Source organism: Oncorhynchus nerka, linkage group LG7 (genome assembly GCF_034236695.1).
Source record: "Oncorhynchus nerka isolate Pitt River linkage group LG7, Oner_Uvic_2.0, whole genome shotgun sequence".
Taxonomy (NCBI): Eukaryota; Metazoa; Chordata; class Actinopteri; order Salmoniformes; family Salmonidae; genus Oncorhynchus; species Oncorhynchus nerka.
In genome coordinates this window covers 62,005,898-62,018,399 of record NC_088402.1, presented here as the reverse complement: position 1 = coordinate 62,018,399, position 12,502 = coordinate 62,005,898, and the positions used below count along the sequence as shown (strand labels likewise).

Genomic DNA, 12,502 nt, shown 5'->3' with positions numbered 1-12,502 from the left:
CCGTTGGTTCAATGTTCCTGGGAGGTTCAGGCAACAGCAAACATACTATTTCCATTAGAACAATCTCCGATACTGATCTAACCATTGTGTCTAGTCTACAAAGTACACTATTAAAACCCTGATATTCCTTCATCTCTGTTTGGCCCCAGGGTAGTATTGTTCTCCATACTGTTTATCTTTATACAGTCACAGTACATCCATACTGTATGCCCTCAAAAATAAAATATCAGGACATTTTATACCACCTAAGTTGAGCACTTACAGTAAGTTGTGGGCAGCAGCTAGCCTAGTGGTTAGAACGTTGGGCCAGTAACCGAAAGGTTGCTAGATTGAATCCCTGAGCTGACAAGGTAAAACATATGTTGTTCTGCCCCTGAACAAGGCAGTTAGTTAACCCACTGTTCCTAGGTCATCATTGTAAATAAAGATTTGTTCTTAAGTGACTTGCCTAGTTGAATAATAAAAAAAAGTTCTGACTCTCATCACAAACATTACACTGGCTTGGTATTCACCCCCCTTGGCATTTTTCCTATTTTGTTGCCTTACAACTTGGAATTAAAATTGATTTTTGGGGGGTCCGGCAGGACAATGATCCTAAGCAGGACAATATAATTTGATTTACACAACACAATACAACACTTTGAAGATCCAGCTCCTTCAAGTTGGATGGGTTCCGCATGTATACATCTTTAAGTCATACCACAGATTCTCAATTGGATTGAGGTCTGGGCTTTGACTAGGCCATTCTAATACATTTAAATGTTTCCCCTTAAACCACTGTGTTGCTTTAGCAGTATGCTTAGGGTCATTGTCCTGCTGGAAGGTGAACCTCTGTCCTAGTCTCAAATCTCTGTAAGACAGAAACAGGTTTCCCTCAATCATTTTCCTCTATATAGCGCCATCCATCATTCCTTCAATTCTGACCAGTTTCCCATTCCCTGACGATGAAAAACATCCCCACAGCATGATGCTACCACCACCATGATTCACTGTAGGGATGGTGTTCTCAGGGTGATGAGCGGTGTTAGGTTTGCACCAGACATAGCGTTTTCCTTGAAGGCCAAAAAGCTACATTTGAGTCTCATCTGACCAGAGTACCTTCTTATACATGTTTGGGCAGTCTCCCACATGCCTTTGGGCGAACACCAAACATGTTTGCTTATTTTTTTATGGCCACTCTTCTGTAAAGCCCAGCTCTGTGGAGTGTATGGCTTAAAGTGGTCCTATGGACTGATACTGCAATCTCCGCTGTGAAGCTTTGCAGCTCCTTCAGGGTTATCTTTGGTCTCTTTGTTGCCTCTCTGATTAATGCCCTCCTTGCCTGGTCCGTGAGTTTGGGCGGCCCTCTCTTAGCAGTTTTGTTGTGGTGCCATATTCTTTCCATTTTTTAAGAATAGAGTTAATGGTGGGATGTTCAAAGTTTCTAATATTTTTTATAACCCAACCCAGATCTGTACTTCTCCCCAACTTTGTCCCTGACCTGTTTGGAGAGCTCATTGGTCTTCATGGTGCCGCTTGCTTGTTGCTGCCCCTTGCTCAGTGGTGTTGCAGACTCTGGGGACTTTCAGAACAGGTGTATATATACTGAGATCATGTGACACTTAGATTGCACACAGGTGGACTTTATTTAACTAATTATGTGACTTCTGAAGGTAATTAGTTGCTCCAGATCTTATTTAGGGGCTTCATAGCATTTTTTTTTTTTGAAACAAGTTTTTTTTTTTTCATTTCACTTCACCAATTTAGACTATTTTGTGTATGTCCATTACATGAAATCCAAATAAAAATCCATTTAAATTACAAGTTGTAATGAAAAAAAAATTGGAAAAATGCCAAGGGGGTGAATACTTTTGCAAGGCACTGTTTCTGTGTGCATCACATGACTCTGATCATTATGTCCATGATGTGCACTGAAGTCTTACATCATGTATTCAATCCATTACAGCCAATATGTTTACATACTGTAGGAGTACCAGTATGTCATAGATGAGCAGCATCGTTCTGTCTCGTGCCTGATGATGAATTATGAGGTGATCAGTGCACATTATGGACATCATGATCAGAGTCACGTGATGCACACAGTCACCCCAAAAGCACTAGCGAGACAGAGGGATACACTCCATACATAGCAGCCACAAGAAAACAACAACTTACATCATACAGTAGACAGAGCTGCAAACAAGAACTGACAGACAGAAAGACATGGCATTGCAGGTATAGAACTGCCAGACAGACAGCCAGGGACAGACAGACATACGGACAGACAGCCAGGCCCTCAGTGAGTAGGCGTCAGCAGGTTGTCCCTCAGGCCAGCAGAGATCTTGACTGGGGCTGAGGCTGGGCACTATGACATTGCCAGAACGCCAGGCCCTGGACTCAGCATGGAGACACAGTGTCTGTCTGTCTCTCTCCAACATCCGGGCCGTAACGCATCTCATACAGCTACACGCGCTCAGTCTAAACAATACGCCACACTGTAGGTCCCAGTTCTCCATCTTTAACTGACTATCTGTCACACACTCCCACTGTACCTATAGTATGCCTATGCATCAGTCCCGTGTGTATGTTAGTGGCTAGTTTTCCCTCTGGGTGCCTGAAGCGTAAGGCAGGGCCAACCTGAAACACATGGGGCGGACAGGACTCATACGTTTATGATCCTGGTTATGGCAGCAGTTTTCTGTTATCATTGTCCAGGTGCCATTATCATGGGACATTACCTCCCAATTAAACAGGTAGTTACTAAGCTTCCCTTCATGATGCTTCTGCAGGCTATGCATGATAAGACCAGTGAAGAATTTGAAATATTACGATTTCGTTTTTCATAAGGTAGGAAATAGGTCCTACATTTCCAAATGTGCAGTCCATCTCCTTAGCTACAATTTATACAAATGTACTCTGCTTACGCACGTTACATTGTACCCTACCACATGTAACAGTGACAGTAGCTGTAGTGACACTGGGTCCAGGGTGCCCTTTGGAATCCTACTCACAGTAAGTTGACGTTATTACACTTTACTGCTCTATTATGGAATGTATATACAATACAACTGTGTGCCATTAAACTAGATGCCTTTCATATTTGTGCTTGATACAGGTACCTCAACCACAGTTGATTCAGCCATGTGTATTCAGAGATTTGCTTTCAGACCTATTCAAAAACTGTTTACTGTACATACCAAGTCAGAGTAACTGATCTTCAGTTTTAATTTCCTTTTACTTTAAGTTATTTTCCTCCTAAAGATGGGCTGACTGTCTTTTCGTTTCCCTTCTGTTGATATGTATTCCATACAGCAGATGAGACCAGTTCTGTCAGGTGATCCATTTGGTACATCCACTAGTACAGTATCTAACATACTGTATCCACTGAGCTAAAAGGCATTTTAAATCCCCAAAGCTTCCCTACCAAAGTTTTTCACTAACAGCAGCAGTAGCAGCAGTTTTAACAGCCTGTATCTCCCTACACAGCAGTTGAGCAGCACATTGCACTCTCTTGATATCAAACCGATGCCCTGCCCAGTCTCCCTTGGGATTGGCACGTTCAGTATTTTGGATGAGGCCATTCCATCCTATTTGAAAGAAATGTGAACTTTGAAACCTCTTGGCTGATCTTGAAGTCTAATCAGCACTTCCTGGTACTGCCTCAGAACAACAGGTGAGTCAGATGTGTAACTGGGCTGTGGGGAGACTCCAGGAACAGATATCCCCAGTGTGGTTAAACTGTATTTTATAGCAATAGCTTTCTTAATGGACGGATTCCATTGACACCCATAATGTGCCAACCAGTGTGTGATGTCCTCCTGTACAGAAAGGTATGTGTGGAAAAATCCCTCAGCCTTCCAGCTAATTGCAGTAACAGTACACCCCACAGGGCACAACTCACTCTATTGGAGCTAATGAGACTGGACAAGGCAGGCACTGACCCATTAATGGCTTTCCACTTGCTGCTCACAGGGCTAACATCACCCTGCGGCCAATTCTTTATTCAATTTCTTGCAAAAAAGAAATCCCACATTAAATAACAGAAGAATACCTTAAATGTACCTTATGCAAAACCATATCAGAGACCCAGGGTTATTTTTTAAAATATCTTATATTGGGTCAAATGACCTATGATTCATTACAGTGGAGGCTGCTGAGGGGAAGACCCCTCATAATAATGGAGTGAATGGAATGGCATCAAACCGTGTGTTTGATTTATCTGATACCATTCATATATTCCACTCCAGCCATTACCACAAACCTGTCCTCCCCAAATAAGGTTCCACCAACCTCCTGTGATTCATTCATTCTTTAAAGCTAAATAATTGAATCTATTAAATGAATAGTTTAGTTCCAAAACGATATAAAAACACTTTGAAGCTTCTATATTGCAATAGTTAACACACCATATAAATACAATGGATTTTACACAGCATACTACGATTTCACTTCCCAGGGTGCAATGCTCCCCCCAGGGCTGTTGGCTGGCTAGTGGTTACTGATAGCAAGCCTAGACAAATATCAAGTAGTCTAAATATTGTGAATTTCACGTGACTTTAGGGTTGTGTAATTTTTTTAAACTTGTCATTTTTAGCAGGCTCTTATCCAGAGTGACTTACAGGAGCAATTAGGGTTAAGCGCCTTGCTTAAGGCCACATCAACATATTTTTCACCTAGTCGGCTCGGGGATTTGAACCTGCGACCTATTACTGGCCCAACGCTCTTAACCGCTAGGCTACCTGCTGCCCTCATACTATAATGCTCACATGAATGTCATACTGAATATACAGTATGATCATGTCATTGTCAATCAAAAATAATTAGAATTTAGTAGAATAACGACAATGATGCAGTGCACTGTACTGCTGTGTGACCCCTTTTACATCGTTGTTTCGGTGGACTGGCCCTCGTCATCTGCCTCTGTAATCAAAGTATTCCCATAGTTCGCTTCTGGAGCCAGTTTTGTCAACAAGCTACATGCATGGAGGTATGATGATTTTCATTTTCTCTCTCCTCTCACTTGCTTCTCAAAAGTGGCTTGCGCTGTGTCAGCTGCATGACCAAGCCAAAGTAGCCTGGCTAGCTACTGCCACCATGAAAAGATTCAGACAAATTACTAGACACTCGATCCTCTCAATCGGTATATGACATGAGACACATTTAACCAAAAGTAACACAAATTCTAGTTTGTGTTACTTTTGTTTTTTATGTTCTAGTATCAAAAAAGTAGTGAAGTTTGGGTATCCTACGAAACACTAGGAGAGGGGACGGCTCTTTCTACTCTCACCTCCCCTGGTTGCACCCCAGCACTATTTGTCTTTGGCGGCTGAGAGTCATAAATGGGGACACACCAATGCATCCTTCCTCAGATGCTATATAGTTTATCATATACATATGCAAATCTACATTTGTGAGTTGTGTGCATACACGTGTGATGAATTAAATCAAAGCCAACCAAAGCCAGAAATGCTGTATACTGGGAGGCTTTAAAGGAGGATTGGTCCCTATCCCTCTGACTGTGTGTGGTTTGAGTGGTGTAATGTGCTGCCTCAGGCCTATAGGAATGGGGTGATTTTGATGGGGATAGGTAAGAGTTTGTTGAGTGGGGGGAAATTATGTCCATTTACTGTACAAATCACTGTGTAAAGGTCCGATTCCATCCAAAATAAGACGCATACCGACACACACAGATGAACCTTCTGCCCTACTTTTCCAGGCAGGCTCGCTATCTGCTGGTGATGTGTCGGATCGCAGGTGAAACCGACTGGAAGAAATGACCTCCAGTTAGCCAATCAGACATCTCCAAGCCAGACTTACCCTTATATGAGCTTTCTGAGGGGTGAGGAGAGGCCACCATGTAAATGATGCTAATTAATTACCCGTGTCTGCTGACCCTGATGCTCACTGCCTGCCGAGGTTGGGCTTGCCTCAACTTCAGAGATGAAAAGAAAGACTGAAAAAATAAACACTGCGCTACAAATGAACCAGACCTCACAGTGAAGCTACAGGAACACTCAGAGCAGGATATAGGTCAACCAGTTCAACCACATGGAGAGTGGAGGGCAGTGGGAAACAGTGAGGGCCTTTTACGCCCTCAGTGAACGCCTAAGGATTCCTAAGGATTTTTTTAAACTTCCGCCTTCTTGAAGGCCTTGACACGTCACTCCTGAGAGCGCATGCAGTAGCCTAGCTTTCCCACGGTTTAGCTAGCTTTTGTTGTAGTGTGTGGTGCCTACAGACACAAGTGTTATTGTGAAGGATCATTTTGCTAATTTGTTAACATCGCCCTGAGTTGAGTGCCACGGTGGTGTGCATTATACACGGTCTAATTTCCTTCATCTGAACATCAGTGTCAGCAACAATCATGCATCTCAGTTCATTACACACAGCATAACACATACAATGAAATATTTGAGAATATATTACATAGAACAGACATGCTTCGATATTAGGCTGTATTTAACTCTCATTTCAGTGTTAGTCTACACCTGTGGTGTACAATGCATGTGCCAAATAACATTTGATTTGATTTATTACAGTGCTAACAAGTCTCACATCAGCTCAGTACTGTAAAATGTATCTAACATGTGAGTCAGTTTGACAGTTGTCTTTCAATGTCAAGCTATTTAAAGTTATTTGAATTATTTTCTTCATGCAAATGAAGACAGGGAAGAGTGGTATCTATCTACCGTACACTAGGCATTGCAATAACTTGTATCTTCGCTAGAGTATTTGACAAAGCATTGCAGATAACAGCATTGCTTTAAAAGGGGATACAGTACGTTTGAAAATAACATATAATGAACAAATTCGTGTCTGTCAACCAAACTAGACACTATCCAGTGTTAGGGAGTAGTGAACTACATGTACAGTTGAAGTCGGAAGTTTACATACACCTTAGCCAAATACATTTCAACTCAGTATTTCACAATTCCTGACAATTAATCCGAGTAAAAATGTCCTGTTTCAGGACAGTTAGGATCACCACTTCATTTTAAGATTGTGAAATGTCAGAATAATATTAGAGAGAATGATTTATTTCAGCTTTAATTTATTTTCTTCACATTCCCAGTGTGTCAGAAGTTAACATGCACTCAGTTAGTATTTGGTAGCAATGCCTTTAAATGGTTCAACTTGGGTCAAATGTTTCAGGTAGCCTTCCACAAGCTTCCCACAATAAGTTGGGTGAATTTTGGCCCATTCCTCCTGACAGAGCTGGTGTAACTGAGTCAGGTTTGTAGGCCTCCTTGCTCGCACACTCTTTTTCAGTTCTGCCCACAGATTTTCTATAGGATTGACGTCAGGGCTTTGTGATGGAGACTCCAATACCTTGACTTTGTTGTCCTTAAGCCATTTTGCCACAACTTTGGAAGTGTGCTTGGGGTCATTGTCCATTAGGAAGACCCATTTGCGACCAAGCTTTAACTTCCTGACTGATGTCATGAGATTTTGCTTTAATATATCCAAATAATTTTCACACCTCATGATGCCATCTATTTTGTGAAGTGCACCAGTCCCTCTGTAGCAAATCACCCCCACAACATGATGTTGCCACCCCCGTGCTGGGGGTGGGATGGGGTTCTTCAGCTTGCAAGCGTCCCCCTTTTTCCTCCAAACATAACGATGGTCATTATGGCCAAACAGTTATATTTTTGTTTCATCAGACCAGAGGACATTTTCCAAAAAGTACGATCTTTGTCCCCATGTGCAGTTGCAAACCGCAGTATGGAAGCAGTGGCTTCTTCCTTGCTGAGCGGCTTTTTAGGTTATGTCGATATAGGACTCGTTTAACTGTGGATATAGATACTTTTGCACCTGTTTCCTCCAGCATCTTCACAAGGTCCTTTCCTGTTGTTCTGAGAATGATTTGCACTTTTCGCACCAAAGTACGTTCATCTCTAGGACACAGAACGCCTGGTCTCATGGTGTTTATACTTGCGTACTATTGTTTGTACAGATGAACGTGGTACCTTCAGGCGTTTGGAAATTGCTTCCAAGGATTGCTTCCAAGGATGAACCAGCCTTGTGGAAGTCTTCAAGGTCTTGACTGATTTATTTTGAATTTCCTATTATGTCAAGCAAAGAGGCACTGAGTTTGAACGTAGGCCTTGAAATACATCCACAGGTACACCTCCAACTGACTCAAATGATGTTAATCAGAAGCTTCTAAAGACATTACATAGTTTTCTGGAATTTTCCAAGCTGTTTAAAGGCAGTCAACTTAGTGTATGACCCACTGGAATTGTGATACAGTGAATTATAAGTTAAATAATCTGTCTGTAAACAATTATTGGAAAAATTACTGGTGTCATGCACAAAGTAGATGTCCTAACCTGTCACGACTTCTGCCGAAGTTGGCTCCCCTGCCTGTTCGGGCGGTGCTCAGCGGTCGTCGTCACCGACCTACTAGCTGCCACCGATCCCTTTTTTGTTGTCTGTTTGTTTTGTCTTATTAGTTTCACCTGTGTCCTGTTGTATGTGCTTAATGGGCTTCCTTATTTAAAGTACGTGTACCCTTGTAGTTTTGTGCCACATTAAAGTGCACCTTTTCCCTGTGGAACTCTCTGCGTCTGATTCCTTCCTCACCCACTTAGTCCCGCGTGACATAACAGACTTGCCAAAACTATAGTTTGTTAACAAGAAATTTGTGGGGTGGTTGAAAAACAAGTTTTAATGACTCCAACCTAAGTGTATGTAAACCTCCGACTTTAACTGTAGTTCAATTAGTAATTTAACTACATTTTGCAAGTGGTATTTTAACTAAATTTAAATCTCGGTAGTGCTTTCAGTTACTTTAAAAAATCATTTTTTACCATGGAGTGGATTAACATCTGCTAACCATGTGTATGTGACAAATACATTTGATTTGATTTGATTTAGCTAACTACTGGAACTCCACGCTACACGCAGGAAGAAAACATAGGTGAAGTAGGCAAGAATTTCCTTTCTCTTTCGACATCAGACATGTCTAATTCTCACTTGCATTTAATAAATTACACATTCTGTTAACACCTGACTCCAGAGTGATCTGTTCTTGCACTTTGTAGTCTATGACATTTAAGATTTAGATATGATAATATAATATATCACAAAGTAGTTTAGATGTAGTGAACTTCTTTTGTGAAGTAACTTCAGTTGAGTAAACTATATATTTCTCAGGGGTAGCTTTAGTGTAGCTTAAGTTCTTCTGGTGTGAAGTCACTTGTAGCTTGGTAAACTATATAGCTGAGTACAGAGTATCTCTATTCTTATAAAGTTCACTCAGTCATGTTTTCTTTTAGATTTAATGTACATTACATCACATACTAACTTGACCTACCTCTCTCTCTCACACACACACACACACACACACACAGTATTGGATAGCATACCACTGATAAGTGGTTTGTTTTGGTGGCTACCTCTCGTTATTGTGCCAAACGGAGCTCACTTAGGCAATATCCGTTTGCCAGGCTCAAATGGGGAGCAGGTGGCACGGAGAGGGAGGAGGCTGAACCTCGCTAACCAGAACTAGGCTGGGGAACTAGGCTCGCTAACCAGAACTAGGCTGGGGATGCCTAACCAGAGTCCAGACCGTATACAGTTCTCATTGCTATTGCATGGGCTTATGGCAGGCATGTTCGTGCATACACAGTATAACAAGAAACATAGGGATATGAAGCATATAGGTCTTATTCTTTCCTTTGAACTCCTCACTAGCACACACACACACATTCAATCATATCATACTTACACACACGCATACACACACACACACTTAGGTTTACACTACCTTATTCTATATGACCCTAAAATGTATGGTCCTTGGATGAAAACGTATTATGATTAACATCTATATAATTTATTGCAGCCACACCATGACACACAGAGGATACTCTCTCCATCCACATAGTGGCATACAGTAGGATTGGTCAGGGAGGGTATGGGGGTCTGGGGACCGTGATTGGTTTAAGACCTTCAACACGTTGCCCTCTGCAACCACTGCTGTCACTCGGTCAACAGGACTAATTTTTCATGTGGTTTTTAAAGTGAGTAGTGGTCTCATGGGGGAGGGGGGATGTACACCAGAGTAAATGGGCACTTAACAATGGACAACCTCACATGGGAGACCCCTGTCAATTATGTATAAGGGACAAGGGATCAGGTGTTACTGAGAATCACTCTTAAAATATCAAAATGTTACAGGCATGGGGAAACAGAGAAGGGCTTTAAGTGTGTAAAAATGCCACGTGTCAAGCCTGGTCTGGCAGTGGTTCAGATTTGATATCAAATTCTCACAGAGACTGTTATAGTGTAATGACAATATATCCCCAGGCATACAAGATATAGGGGACATTTCTTATTTCTTATTTTTTGTGGTCAACATTTCTGTTTTATTCAGTATGCTATAGGTTTATATGCTAATACTGGTTACCAAAGGTTACAGACCATATGATGTACATAATGTGTACCATGAGTAAGCATAAGGTTTATCTTTTAGTAGGTTGGTATGCATTCAATGGGCCAAAGCCTATTTCACGTGCTTTTGTAAAAGAGCAGGTGCTTAATGCAGGCACGCCACTCACTTGTAGCGTTTGGAGACTGCATAGAAGACATTTTGCCATGTTGACTTAGCCTAAGTACGAGGAAGCAACACGAGAGACGCATGTGTCACTTTTTGACCATAGCGACGCAGGTGTTACTGTTTGACCATAGAGACGCAGGTGTCACTGTTTGACCATAGAGACGCAGGTGTCACTGTTTGAACATAGAGACGCAGGTGTTAGTGTTTGACCCTTTTAATAATAACCTGAGTGAATACAGTAACATGCATGAAACTGTGTTGCGCGCTGCATGGCTTTGTTGCGCGACTGCATAGACAAAGGATGGGAGTATGATCGGAAACCCAGTAGGCCTATGCAGAAGAGACGTAGGTGTCTTATATATAAACACCCTGCATGTCGACCGCTCATTGCTCAGATATGTAGGCTATTCGGGCTACAACAATGAGACCAAAAACAAATCGCTGCTGTGGCACTGTTATAACGGAATAATAACACCAGGCGAAATTATACCACCAAGTTTAGTTTCGCCCTATATAATATCCATTTCGTTTTCTTCCATTGTTTTCCTCGGTGTCACGCCTCAACACTTCCTCTTGTCATGATGGGCAAATCCGGCAGCAAATTAATGCGCTAATAACCCAAAAAGTATTCGAGTGAATCCTCTCATCCTCCTGTAAATAGAATATATGCTAAGGCATATACCAATGGACAGTTAGCCAGTTAAATCCACCTAATTGTAAAATAATGGTCAATAATAATAATAATAATCAAACAGTCGGTTATCGGCCCATCAGTCCGCATGGTGACTGTATTGAATGAACTAACTCATTTACAGCCTATACAGCATGCCGTTGTAATGCTTCCTACGCAATGTAAAGGATTAAATAGGCTAGATACGACCAGATGTTGTTGATGCTGTAGACGCTTTTGTTTATCTATCAACCATCATTAAGCCCGATGTGACTGAGGAACAACAATGCTTTAATCAGTTTAGGCTATGCAGAGCTGAGAGTAAAAATTGTATTAATGACTTGGAGTAAAACATGTGCGCCACTGGGTAACGGCATCCACGTTCGTTGGCTTTACAGTAATGACAGCCATAGACCACGAACATGCTGATGTTGGCCATCGGGATACAGAATTCCTGAGAGTATCCCTAAACGGAACTGGAATGACTGATGTATCGGATACAAAATGTAAAATACTTACATGTTAGTGTCCTTTTAGGTTGCTACCCCTTGTCTCGACCATGCCATAGGGCGGATGACAATTCCATTGGGTGGATGAAATAATGATTCAAATGTCTACATTGATACGTAACGACGTGCTTCCTTGTTTGTTGGTCCTCCCAGTTGGCGGCAGCGTTGGGTCTCTACGCCTCGATTAGACAGTCAGTGATGTTTCGGTTAGACCAACAGTGTTATTGCGTTTTGGTACATAAGATGTAGCCTACATGATTTTCCAATAGAACCCTGCATTTGCCTTGCAGCATTGCAGAGGCAGTGCGTTCTGTCTCTTATAAAAAAAATATTGCCGTTTTGAAACTGCAGTCAAAGTGGAGTAACTGCAGTCAACTGTGGTATTTTGGACGCAGTAATTGCAGAATATCTGCAGTGTACTGCAGTTAAATTGCTGTTTTACTGCAATAAAACTGCAGTAAAAGAAACAGTGTTATTTTGGACGCAGTATTAGCAGCACACTGCAGTTATACTGCACTCTGACAGCAGTTATACTGCACTCTAACAGCAGTTATACTGCACTCTGAATGCCATCCTTTTTCGTAATTGGTGTAGTGCAAATGTAACCCAATAGTACTTTGTAACGAGAATAAAGGATAAATCACTGTGTACTTAGATTCATTCGTTTTATTCTTCTCTTTAACCAGGTTTCCATCCAACCATTTCATGTGGATGAATTACCTGACCTGATGCATGAAAAAAGTTACAACCCAGCTGATGGGAACTGGATATGTCAGTACA

General features: G+C 41.7%; 1 protein-coding gene across 3 annotated transcripts in view; it reads right to left on the bottom strand.

The window, feature by feature from the left end:
* The window catches only part of LOC115132126 (solute carrier organic anion transporter family, member 4A1), a 36,522-nt gene extending 24,611 nt beyond the window's left edge, over nucleotides 1-11,911 (bottom strand). For 2 of the 3 annotated variants that reach the window (XM_029664387.2, XM_029664390.2), the window contains exon 1: nucleotides 11,733-11,911. The gene's annotated coding sequence lies outside the window, so the exon portion shown is untranslated. Of the gene's footprint in view, nucleotides 1-3,176; nucleotides 3,489-11,732 lie in introns of those variants that run through there. The other variant, XM_029664388.2, reaches the window with a different exon arrangement.
* Between the last annotated feature and the right edge of the window lie 591 nt (nucleotides 11,912-12,502).